Below are 12,103 nucleotides of genomic sequence, written 5' to 3' on the forward strand. Positions count from 1 at the left end.
CTCTAGTTACTGTGTTGTTTGAGTATTGTCTTGTCCTTTTATTATTTATTATTAAATATATTTAAACCTTTTAAATGTGGTCGGTTTGTCTAGAGATATTTAAGCTCTTAAAGTGCTTGCATATGTATTTGTGACACTGTATAGGCCACTCCAATATCCTTGCTCTTGGTCACATTTATCATTTGGATAATAGTAGCATTACACAGTAGGATTGGGCACCCTTTGTAAGCACCTTAGAGTAGCTGATAAGTAGTAGTTAGTGCCAGTGATAACTACCTTATAGTCTGGGCAGAAGGGGGCATAGCTAGTAAACCTGTGCCAGCCTTCCCCAGGAGAGTCTGTGTGTTTGTATATAAATCAAATCTCAAAGTGTGTGTGTGTGTGTGTGTTTGTGTGTGTGTGTGTGTGTGTGTGTGTGTGTGTGTGTGTGTGTGTGTGTGTGTGTGTGTGTGTGTGTGTGTGTGTGTGTGTGTGTGTGTGTGTGTGTGTGTGTGTGTGTGTGTGTGTGTGTGTGTGTGTGTGTGTGTGTGTGTGTGTGTGTCTGTGTGTATCTACCTGACAAGATCTAAAGCTCACAACACCGACAGCCAAAATCTCGACATCGGAAAAAGACCATAGAAAAGGAACATACAATTCCCTTTCAACTGCTAGCAGGGGGGCTCCAACCCCCCATACCCCATGTAACTTTTATATACCAACTCAGAGATCACACTACAGTGCAAGAATGGAAATCTTTCCATTCCGCACTATAGAGAAATGCCGGTTTCGCATTGTCAGCATGTTGATCATATGATGTTGACCATATGGTTGTTGGTATTCTGGAGTGTCGGCAATGTCAGGTAGACCCGTGTGTGTGTTTGTGTGTGTGAGACCTACTTGGGCAGGGACACGAAGCACTGGTTGGACAGAGAGGCTGCTGGAGGTTTTGGCTTGACCACTCAGCTGAGATCTTAACCCTATAGCTGTGCCATTGGGGAGTCTTATTGGTGATCTGGAAAAAGAAGGAGAAACCAGCCCCAGACTGACTGTAATCTCTAAGTGCTATTAAGGGAAATTGTACTTTACTGTGTGTGTACTTGTCATTCTTCCATTGTGTATGTCCCTCGCTGTTGCCAGTGGTGAGGACTGAGGCTCGATTACTTGTCTATTGCAGGGGCCTCTCAGAGAACACCCAGGCTGGAGCTAAGGTGAAGGTGAAAAGAGCATCTTCCTTACACTTGCTCTGTGAAGGGGCCTCAGAAGGTTCTAACTATTTTACTGTGAGACAAACAAGAACAATACAGCCTCTCCCTCTCCGTCTTCTAGATGACCTCTCCTTGGAGAAGCTCTCAGCTTTATGAAGTCCATTATGGACTAGGCTGTGGCCTCCTTCCCTTTCCTGCAGAATCACCTGAATGAGTGCCTGGATATGATGGAAGAGTAGCCTTGTATCATCCATGGAATGAAGCCCTTGATCAAAGATGGCATTTCTGCAATTTTAAAACAGTTGGATCCTGCTCCCTAATCTGCCCAGGAGGCAGATACATTTTACTGGACTTTGAATAATGTGTTCATTTGAATAAGACATATCACTGCATTTCACTGTGTCTGAGATGGCTGAGCAAATTCCCACACCCAGACATTATTTTATATGGGAGTGAATGAGAAGTAAAATTGGGATTATCACACAGATGGATTTAGCCTTTTGAAGGTAAATAAAAGAAAACCCAGGTCAAGATAGGTTCAAACAAATGTAGTCCACTTTATGTAAAAAGCAACACAGCAACAGTCGTCATGGTATGATAAGTCAGTTGCAGGTAACTTAAATTATAATATATTGCTTCAAAGCCAGCTCAAGATTTCTGCACAGAATATAAAATGTTTAATGGACCAAGGTATAAAAGACACGTCTTAAACATAATTAATGATTCTAAGAGTCGACCTGTGCCACACATATAGACCTTCAACAGACCCTGTTCTGTCAGACCTATTACACATTCGTAAATCCATTGGTATCATAAACACCTGCTCAAGGGAGCTCAATCTCTTTTGCAAAATAAACAGAACATGTTGGATGGATAGGCATGTATCACAAAGAATACCACTTTTGTGGAACTGTCTTCCACTCCAGATAAAGCAAATAACTTATGTTACTCTATTGAAATGTAATTTGGCCAAATGGATGAGTAACCACAAACTCCCCCTTCAGTTTTTAGCACCTCTGTCCCTTATGGATAGGCATACATGGCCCATCTCTGGGTTATTAATATGCACAATACAGCGGCTAAAAACTGCCATGGGAATGTGAGGCTAGCTTTTTAAGATCCTCATAGACCAATATTCTAGTAAGTACTTATGAACCAATTAACTTCACTTCTTATTTTCTTGCTTTCTGGTTTGCACCTGTGCACACATTCTCAACTATTCAGGAACAAACAATGTAAACAAAATGACTCTAGAACTACAAGTCTTCCCATTGACTGCAACCACAAAAAAGTTGTTGCCCGTTGAATTTTTGTCCAGAAAAGTGATGTGATGCTCTTAAGTTAAGGCAGCTAGAGGCCCATCCAGAATATTTCATAAACATTGCAAACATTTAAATAAATGTAATGCTAGATCTTTCTAGTGGAAGTATCGGGCCATTTATGAAACAACTGGGCAGTATTTTGTAACAGTGTTTTTATAGGGGCAGCATATTCATTTTTGGATGTAAACATGCAGTTTAATAGCATTGAAAAGATAGGCATACCATTTCAAGTCACATTGCTTTTGGTTTTCACCCATGACATATTTGCAGTTTATTAATACAGCTGTATAACCTGTGCATGTTGGATCTTGTGGTAGGGTCCTGAGTGTTAAGCTCAAGGGGTCATTTGCTCATGCCATTGGAGCTAAATCTCAAGAATAACTTCCACCCCACTTCAATATTATACCATGCTTTTTGTTTATTGAGGATGTTGCTTATTTTTATCTTGATTCATGTAAGTACTGATCATGTACAATTGCATGTATTTCCATGCTATTTAATCTAGAAATTATTACATTTATACAATGCTTCTTAGATGGTCTGTGGAATGAAAAGTCATTAACTTCACTTGCATCTGACAAATGAAACATAATCTGTCAGATGCAGTGGTATTTAACTTTCTGAACATTGGTTAATTCTGTCAAGGAGCTCTCGGCAGCAGTGTCAGTTTCTGATGGTATTCAAACCCAACTCAGTCACTTTCTTCACTACAGTTATACTGGGGTTTAGAAATTAACAATATCTGGCAATGGATTGTCTCTCAGTTACAGTAATCACTGACTCTGTGGTAAGGCTTGAACTAAATTGCCTTCCTTGTGCCTTTTTCTTGTTTCACTAACACAGCCTTCCCTTGGAAAAAGGAATGCTCTTTTGCATTTCTCCTGACATTAGCATGTCTTTTCATTTTGTATTTTGGCCCTTATTCTCTTATTTTGACTTCATTTTTTTTGGTTTTATGGGTTTAGCCATGCAGTATATTTTCCTAAAATGTATTTCAGCAGCATTCTAGCTGGCATAGCTCAAAAGTTCTGTAGACTGCCTACATGCTGATACTTGTTGTTTCCAGTGGATTCTGGTAGTCTTGGGAGATGTACACCATAAGGATCATTGGTGCAAGATTCAAATGATTGTACTGAAGCTGTTTGCCAAAGATGAGTGCTGGTCATTAACAGATTCTTCAAAACGTAAGATATTTCACAGCACACAAAGTGCACTCTTTCATCTCAGGCTTTCGGGTAGCTGTAGTGTCTAAATTAGTAAAGAAGCCTAGATGAAAAAAGAAACAGAGAGGTCTCTGAAAAAACATAATGCTGAGAAAATTAGAACAGCTATTTCCACAAAATATGCTAAGGGGCAGGCCACAGGCTCATGGAACTTTTTCCCTGAGTGACACATCGTCCTTGCCATTTGATTGAGTTTCAGGTTCAACCACCCACTACCAAGCTCTTCTACACTTGCTGAGTTCCCCTACTGTACTAACTATGCAAATGTTTTAACAGAATTTAACAGAGAAAAGACTGTCTTGATTATTTCAATGTGTATTGATCAGCAAAAATCTAAACAAATTCAAGAAACAGTATTTCAAATTTCAGAAAAATTCCCCTGCCATAATGCTGATGTAAAGACATCCTGGTCAGGTACTGAAATTCCACTGACTTCAGTTATGGTGAATCACAGTGTATCTCATCCTTCCTTTCAGATTTTCTCCAACAATCTTTTTTGAACATCTTCATTAAGTTATCGCTTAAGACATAAGCTGACATGAATTAATAAAAGATAACCATAAGGCATTATTTAGCTATGTCAAGAATCTAAGTGGCAATTCTCAAATCTGCTCGGAGCTAGTACAGAATTGCACAAAATATACTGAACCGACCGATATAGCCAACATCCTGGCAGACAGGTTCAGTGCAAACTTCACACCCCTCTCTCCCCCAAAAGGGCCCATAACTATAGCAAAAGAATGTAGTGTCCCTGAAATCACAGACACTGAGGTTAAAACAGCCCTCTCCAAAGCCAAACACACAGCATCAATGGGACCGGACGGTGTCCCAGGCTGCGTCCTCCATGAGCTCAAAGATGAACTAACCCCACACCTAAACACACTGTTCAAACTCAGCCTCTGCAGAGGCTACGTGCCCATAGAGTGGCGCACATCAACGATTATTCCGCTCCACAAAGGTGGAGCCACAATAGACCCCGGGAACTATCGCCCTATAAGCCTGACTAGCTTGGTCTGCAAGGTTATGGAGCGCATCATCATGGATCTCCTTAACAGAGACATTGGGAACCTCCAAACACTGGACCCTACCCAGTTCGGCTTTGTTTAAGGGCAGATCATGCCTGCTAAACATGGTGGACTTCTTTGAGACAGTTACCAAGGCTATTAGACAAGGGAAAGGTGGTCCAAACAGCCTACCTGGACCTCGCAAAAGCCTTTGACACCATTCTCCATTCAGGTATTATAGGCAAGCTCACCAGCCTGAACATAAACCCCTATGTCATGAGATGGGTTGCCAACTGGCTCACGGACAGAACCCACATGGTAAGAGTTGCGGGAGCTAGGTCTGACTCTAAACCAGTTACAAGTGGCGTTCCCCAGGGCTCAGTCCTAGGACCCCTCTTGTTCGACATATACTTCTCAGAGGTACAGGCAAGCACAGGAGGACTATGGCTCACCAAGTTCGCAGACAACTGCAAACTAGGGGCTATAAATGACTCTCCGGCTGACACAGACATCCTACAAAAGGGTCTCACAGAGACAGATACCTGGTGTCAAAACCATGGCCTCAAGCTAAATGCCAAAAAGTGCATAGTCATCCCACTTGGAAAAAACAAAGTACCCACAAACTACCACACAGGTGGTAACCCTCTAAATACAGAAAACGTAATAAGGGATCTGGGGACCCAAGTAGATAGTAACCTCTCCTTTGATAATCACATTGCCAAAGTGGTTAGAAAATCCTTCTATGTGGCCCACCTAATCACAAAAGAGTTTGCATCCAAATCAAAAGAGGTCATTGTACCCCTCTACGCATCACTCATCAGACCCATCATAGAGTACAATGCCCCATGTGGGATGTACCTTACAAGACCCTGCAACAGCTGGAAAGACCACAGAAGTACCTCACCAAGAGGATCACTGGCCTCAAACAGATGCCCTATGCAGCTCGACTGAAGAAACTCCAGCTGTACTCTGTTACATACTGCCTACTCAGAGGTGATCACTGCCTGACATACAAGGCCATGTCCAATCCAGAATTGATGGACATGCTACACGTAAAGAAAACCACATCCCCTCGAGCCATACTCTCTAGGGATCTAAACCTCACCACAACAATAAATAGGACATGCTGGAGGGATATATTCCTGTCCCAGAGACTTCCCATGCTCTGAAACAAGATTCCAGTCTACATTAGGCAGAGCTCCTCGCTAACCCTCTTCAAGAGAAACCTTGACGAGTGGATGGGAAACAAAGTTTACCATGGGGATCACTTCAATGGTTCTGCTGGACAGAGGCAAAGGGAACTAATCTAGTGGGCGGAGAAAGCAAACACATTCTGGCTAGGCTTACAAATGCTTTTGGGCCGATAGCCTAGTACCTACCTATGAACCTATGAAAAGAAAACAAACCATATGAACATTTTTACATTTGCATACATTATACTTTACATATATTTTCTTTACTTGTAATAACTGTTATTGAGTTCAGCATTACATAAATTGCCCAATCCCTGCTTTCCATAAAACTTCAGTCCTCCTCCTCCTCCTGAACGTTATTCTGCTTGTATTGTTCCCACAGATTGCATTTATATTTATGCAGTTTGCTCCTTCCCTTTTCTAAAGATCCCTGTTCCAGTTCTTTTATTTCTTTTGCAATATTCAGTACTTCATAGACAGTTGGTTTAGAATTTGAATACTTATTCTATCTAGTAATTGCTTTTATGGCAGCCAACAGAACTAAATTTGATAAGGCCTGACTATAACTAGGCAATTTATATCCTATGTCCCAGCTCAAAAGAATCATTTCCTTAGTTACAGCCATTTGTTCCACCAATATTTCTGACAGAGTACATTTTTAAAACCTACCAACCTATTAAACTCCCAAAAAATCTGTTCCTAGTTACCCTTTTATTCTCCTCTACACCTCCAACATGTGCTATCTTCCTCAGGAAAAATTATTTGAAGTCTGCTTGGGGTATAAACATACCTATGCAAACTCTTCCAAACAAAAGTCCCAAGCCTTCTGGACTTTATTGCATACTTGAGAGTTATACATATGTCACCCCCATGTGACTGCTGCTTATTGTTATCATGCAGTATTTTATATGCTCTACTATTTATTCTTTTCAACAGCAGTTTCTGATTTAGATTTGACTAAAAACTTTACCAGAACAGGTCTTTTGCTTAGAATTCCGCTATCCCTTTCTCTTTGCCTTTACTCTGATATCAATCCCTGGTTAGGAATTTAGTCTCTAATCTGCAATTCAGACTTCTTCTTGGCCTCATCCCTGTCTATAAATTTTCCCTCTCTAGTTATTTGTTTCCACTACCTTGGTTCATTTATCATTTTTCTCCATAAATTAAAATTTCCTGTTACCGATTGTCTGTACCCCTACTTACAGTCATCCATATTATCAAAGCTCTCCTTTTTCCATTTCCATGCTGGCTAAGTTCTTAGAACACTTTCTATAACTTTATGAATATAAATTTTTTTTTTAATTTCTCGAAGTCTTTTGGGTTTCTAGTACCGTGATGAAAATGGACCCCATTCCCAAAGTATGATTAAAGTTCATGAAATTGCTCTTCGCAGTAGCTACAGTGTGCTCAGTAATGATTTCTTCTGCAATTTGTACAGAGTTAATGTACTGTAACATATCTAAGTATGATTATAATTTCTTTTTTATAAGACCTGTTGCTTCTACTACCACTGGAACTGTCTGGGTATCATTCATCCACATTGCCCTCATTTCTGCCTGCAAATCCTGGTATTTTATGACTTTGCGTTTGTCGGCATGTAAGATACTGTGGTCACTGAGTGTAGCAGTTTCAATGATCAATGCTACGTTTGTCTTCTTTTCATGGGCTACTATACTATAGTTTTCTCTCATCTGTTTTCTGAACTGTTGGTAGTGGGTGATCCCATGTGATATAAACTTCATAATTTTCTGTGATGCTTTGTGGCTCATGTTTCAAGTGTTTTTCTGCTACTTCAGTATTATAATGTTTGCACAATCCCCAATGCAACAGTCTTGCCACATTATCATGCCTTTCAGTATACATTCCTTCTGCCATTAGTATATTACAACCAGCAACAAGATGTGTGACTGTTTCCAATTCTGTTTTACAAAACCTACATTTATCTGTATGTCCCACATGTTCAATAGACTTTGTAAACCAACGTGCACGTAATCCAGTGTGTTTTGCCACCGGTATCAACCTTTCGTCTTTGGTTTAAATTCACCTCTCCTTAACCATTCCTGCATTCGATCCTGATCAACATGAGGTTGTTCCAAGAGTTTTCTGTACTTGCATCTATATTTATGCATTTTCTACATTTCTTGCCTTCTCATCTGATGCTTCACCTTGTATTCTTTCTTTTGGTTTTGGCATATTTGGTTGTTGCCTGATTTTTGTCTATTTCTGGTCTGATTTCCATTCCCGCTTGATGCTGATATGCTTCTGCTAAACTAATCAGGGAAAGTTATCTTAGACTTATTCTCCTCATGTTTCAAAACTTTCACATCGTTTTGGTCTTGTGACCCATCCAGTATGGTTGTTATTATTTTCAAGGAACTGCATCCAAAATTCCACTCTGTCATTATTTCTTGAACTGCCCCCTGTTACATTATCATCCCTTTCCACTATGAATTATAAACTTAAGCTTCTGTTACATATATGAACCTTAACTGCTTAGCTTTAAAATATCCCTCTTCCGAGGGCTTAGGAACTGTCTTTGCACCTTGGAGGATTGTCAAGGGTTAGTTTGGCATTGACTTCTGCCTCAGGCTAGCTTTCCTCAGAGCAGAGTGGGACCAGGGATCAGAAAGTTCACCTTTCAGACCTGGGTTACTATCCCTGTCCAGGAAGGAGGACCTTGGAGAGACCCCTGCCAGCTTCCATGACATAGGATAGTCCTGTTCCCTCAGGTTCTATATCGCCTGCTCTGCGTTAGGAGTCTCAGCTTACCCTCCCACAGGGGCAACTGGTACCAAAACCTCAGGACAACCAATGGTTATTTCTACCTCTTCCAATACCTCCCTAGATTATCCCACTGAAGAGGTCCCTCAGAAGACGACATGTAAGAGGAAGCATCTACAGTCCCCTGAATCTGTCACGGAAGACACAGATTTTGAGGAGGGAGAAGGATCCCTATGGTCACCTCCTGTAGATGTCTCATATGGAAACTTCCTTGAAATCCTAAAACAGAGAGGTGGCTGGAAGCCCAGCAATCCTTTTTTGGACGAATCTGTGCTCCTTGAAGCTTTTGGTACAGGCCTATCTACATCCTGACTGATTCCATCTGCCGACGAGCTCCTAGATTTGATCTTCCGGTGGGCGTGGAAGGAGTCTGACTCCATTTAGTCCATACTAAAGAACCCTGACAAAATGATGTCTCCTCCAGAAGATAGACAGTTCTGATCCAAGTGCCCCCCTGTTGATGCCATGGTCATAGTGGCGGCCACCAGGAAGGAACTAGCTGATGAGTTCCTCTATTCATCCCACCGACAAGAAGTTGCAGGCCATGGACTGATTTAGGAAGCATGTCTATGCTTCAGAGACCTTCGCCTTGAGGTCCCTGAACAACCTGGCACTTTTCATCAGATTGCAAAGGGATCTGATAAAGGAACTTCTGGATACCCTTGCAGGAACCATGTCGCAGGAGGTGAAGGATTCAGTTGCCTCACAATTGGCAACCCTCCAATTGATATCAAACTCATCCATGAAGCTGATTTCCAACGTGGCAGAAGGAGCCTCAAGGGCAGTTCAGGTGTAGCCATCAGAATACACGCCTGGATGAGCTTGTGTGACTTTGTGGAACCTATTAAGTGTTTGCTCATCAATGCTACTTTTGACGGCACCTCCCTTTTTGTCTCCAAAGTAAAAGATACATTGCCAAGTGTGAGAAGGATGGCGAGACCCTTTCTGAAGTGGGCGTGCACCCCCCTTCCAAAGATCCTTCTCTGCTCTCCTCACCGGAATTTTGATGTCCTCCCATAAGTCAGCCACTCAAAAAATTTATAAGTATATAGAAGAGGTTTGTAATTTGGGCCCATCAGCATAATGTAGATTCCTTCACACCAACTATTCACTCCGTTCTAGAATTTTTAGCTCACCTTTTTAATAATGAAGCAGCTGCCTGCCTCTACAATTAAGGTACAATTAGCAGCTGTCTGATATTTTCACATTAGGAAAGATAACTTGTCTCTCATCTCCCACAAGCTATGCAAAGCCTTCTTAAAAGGTACCCTATTATTAAGGCTTCCTCACAAAGATCCTTCTCCCCATGGGACCTAAACTTGGTACTATGTCTTATTGTTCAGCCCTCATTTGAACCTGCAGCGACTTGTGATATAAAACTTTGCTCTTGGAAAACAATCTTTCTAGTGGCTATTACACTTGGAAGACAAGTATCAGAAATTTAAGCACTATCCTCCCTACCAGTCCCCGTATCTAATTTTTCATAAAGACAGAGTCTCTTTGCATACCAACCCATCCTTTCTGCCCAGAGTTGTTTCACAGACTAATATTAATCTGACAATACATTTGCCTGTTTTCTTCCCTAACTTCAGCAACAAAGGCAAATATGTTCTACATTTGTTAGATATCCATAGACAATTAACTTTCTGTTTGCATAGGACTAAAGAGTTTCAGAAAGCAAGTCAATTGTTTATTGCCTTTGCAGGCCCTAGGAAAGACCTGCCAGTATCCAAAGTTACCCTAGCAAAATGGTTTTCTGATTGCATTTCTTTTATTTACACCACAAAGGGTATAGATCCCTCCAAACCTATTCGAGCTCACACAATCAGGGTCATGGCCACTTCAGCAGTTTTCCAGTCTAATCCCTCCATGGATGAGATTTGTGCAGCGGCCACATGGACCAATCATCATATCTTTATTACTCATTACAAGTTGGATTTGGTCTCCAGGGGAAGAGCCTCCTTTGGTTTGATGGCCTGAGAAACATCCTCCCATGAGTCCACCTGGGTAAAAGTAGCTGGTGACTCTGTCCCATATGTGATGAGATCAAAAATTGACAATATCAGATAAAGAAGTTATGTACTCATCATAACATTCCATCTCTCGTCAATTTTTTTCATCTCTCCTCACATTCTCCCCTCCAAACCCCCTGCCTTTGTTTTTTCTGGTTTGATGGGAAGCTTAATTCAGGCTATCTTTATTATCTGCAATACTCCAGAAGTGGTCTCCTTTAAAATTTTCAACTTTAGGTTCACTTCCTTCCTTTATGGGGATAATCCCAGCAAACAAGATCTGAGGTAACAGGAAGAGATGGATTGTGGGTAAGAGGAAGTATCCAAGAGCTTTTTGGCTGCCACAAGCTTAGTAACGGCTGAGTCTGATCCAGCGGATTGGATCTAGACCCATATATGAGGAGAGATGAAAAAACTGACAATACAGATGGAACGTTATGATGAGTACATAACTTCTTTTTTTAAACCTGAACTATATGCAGATCGGTGTAGCAGCAGTCTGGTGTATTTAGCCATGTGTACAGAATGTCCAGATTTTTATTTAAGAAAAACTAATCATACATTAAGACGAAGGATTTGTGAACACTTATCAGATATATGTACATTGAAGGAAATTAATACCTTGGCCAGACACATAAATTATTATAGTTCCATACACAATTTTAAGTTCATGGTGTTACAACCTGTGAATGTAGGACTGAGACTGGGAGTCATTAAGAACAGAACAGAGCTGAACAAATTAAGATGGATCATTTTACTGCAGGCTGAGAGAATATGGCCTTAACAGACATATACCTTTAAAACTGGCTTTGAAATCTCAACCAATCAAAAATGTATTTTTAATTTATTTTTAATAGTGATTAACTGATGTTAATTATTGATGATTTGTATGTATATAAAATAGTGTGTTTTTAGGATTTGTGTATTATCTGAGGAAATGCCTTAAAGGTTTAAAAGCGCTTACCAAATAAATATTATTTCAGCTGAGCTGCCAACTCCTTTGGATTTTTGGCATGTCCTTCTTTGAGGATTGTTTTTATCCACATTTCTTTGCATTTGTGGTTCAGAAAGTCCCAGGTTCCCTTCCAAGTTTTACCTGGAGAAAGTTCACCCAGAAGCAGTGGGGTGGACCTCTAAAGGAAGACTCTGCCCACATGACAGAGGAGGCCCTCAAAACCAAGGGACTAGAGATACTTTCTCTGACAGATCCTACCAGTGCTTCTGAAAGGAGGCCCGATTGTCCACCTCTGGAGGTAGTCAGGGGTCATTTATCCCTGCACCAGAGAGACTGGCTGTAGATTACAAAAGATACATGGGTGCAGAGAATTATTCCCAGACTTTATATATAACCTTTTTCCCTGACTCCCACCCCCCAACCACAGTT

The 12,103-nt window shown here is 40.9% G+C and overlaps 1 protein-coding gene across 2 annotated transcripts in view; it reads left to right on the forward strand.

Moving 5' to 3' along the window:
* HORMAD1 (HORMA domain containing 1) overlaps positions 1–12,103 on the forward strand; it is a 4,208,304-nt gene that overhangs the window by 3,274,049 nt on the left and 922,152 nt on the right. The window lies entirely within an intron of this gene.

This window comes from Protopterus annectens, chromosome 8.part0, assembly GCF_019279795.1.
Source record: "Protopterus annectens isolate FY-2018-M chromosome 8.part0, PAN1.0, whole genome shotgun sequence".
NCBI classification, from domain to species: Eukaryota; Metazoa; Chordata; order Ceratodontiformes; family Protopteridae; genus Protopterus; species Protopterus annectens.